The 1,341-nt window shown below is 48.4% G+C and overlaps 1 pseudogene; it reads left to right on the top strand.

The window, feature by feature from the left end:
- The first annotated feature begins 325 nt into the window (after positions 1-325).
- On the top strand, positions 326-655 carry LOC135965326 (cyclin-dependent kinase 2-associated protein 2 pseudogene; annotated as a pseudogene).
- The last annotated feature ends 686 nt before the right edge of the window (positions 656-1,341 follow it).

The raw sequence follows: 1,341 nt of genomic DNA, 5'->3' as shown, positions 1-1,341 counted from the left end.
GCATATTTTAACTCAATAAATCCAAAATACTGTGGCAACATGTAATCAATGTAAAAATTACTAGAGATAGTTTGCATTCTTTTTTCTTATGAAATCTTTGAAATCCATTGTGTATTTTACATTTTAGTACGTCTCAACTCAAATGTGAAATTTTCATCGAGAATATCTGAACTGTATTTAGATTAATAAAAACGGCAGTTAAAAAATTTAACATAGATTTAGTACGGGGTGTGCAGCCAGCTTGCAAATCAGATCTCGGCTGAGCGGCCAGGCAGCCAACCCCCGAGTAGCGGCCTGCTGGCTCTGCAGTGCCCAGAAGTTGAGGATGTTCTACAGATCCATCATGCCTGCCCCCAGCAGCACCCCCGGCTCCAGCACCCCTGGGCCGGGCACCCCGGTCCCTACAGGAAGCGTCCTGTCGCCGTCGGGTTCAGTGCCAGGAGCCGCTGTCCCTTTCAGACCGCTGTTTAACGACTTTGGACCGCCTTCCATGGGCTGCGTGCAGGCCATGAAACCACCTGGCACCCAGGGCTGCCAGAGCACCCACACGGAACTGCTGTCGGTCACAGGGGAGATGGGCAAAGGGATCCGGACCACCTTCGCTGGCAGCAAGAGCACCACGGAGCGCCTGAAGAGAGGGATCATCCATCCCTAGTCAGAGTGCCTGGCGGAGACACAGAGGAACCCACACACTTAACAGGAAGCTCCTAAGCCTCTGTGTCTGGACTTTTCCCGGCCACTCCAGAGCACCTGCTTCTCCCTGGCCCTCATCCCTAGTTGCACTAACCATCCTGGGCTTCCTGGGTCCTGTGTCCCTTGATGGTGCCCTCAGGAACCAAGGGGTGGCTCTCACTCCAGGTGGCAGCACTAACGATCCTCCCTTCCCCCCATCCCACTCCGCCAAAGCAACAAGAGTTAGCAGCGAGGTCCCCGTGAGTCCCACCCATGACCTGCCCACAGTGTTGCCCACTGGAACTTTCTGTGGGCCCCACCACTCAGCCCTTCCCAGCACTTCTCCCACGTGTCCCCAGCCTCCTTCTCCCTCAGCACGGGCTCAGGCCTCAGGCCTGACACTTCCCTGCCTTGTGTCTTTTGCTAAATATGACCTTTCTACATTAATAAAAGATGATTTGGAGTTGTGCTCTCTAAAAAAAGTTTAATATAAAAGAGAAATAAAAGAAAATTTAGCAAAGGAATATATCGATGAATATTTAAATATTTAGATGACATTACTACCAGACATCATAAGATCATCAGATATTTCATTTACTTATGATTAATATGTTTGTATTTATTTTTTTATTTTATTTACATATTTATTTTTAGTATACTTTAAGTTCT

Source organism: Macaca fascicularis, chromosome 10 (assembly GCF_037993035.2).
Source record: "Macaca fascicularis isolate 582-1 chromosome 10, T2T-MFA8v1.1".
NCBI classification, from domain to species: Eukaryota; Metazoa; Chordata; class Mammalia; order Primates; family Cercopithecidae; genus Macaca; species Macaca fascicularis.
This window is presented reverse-complemented; position numbering and strand designations above follow the sequence as displayed.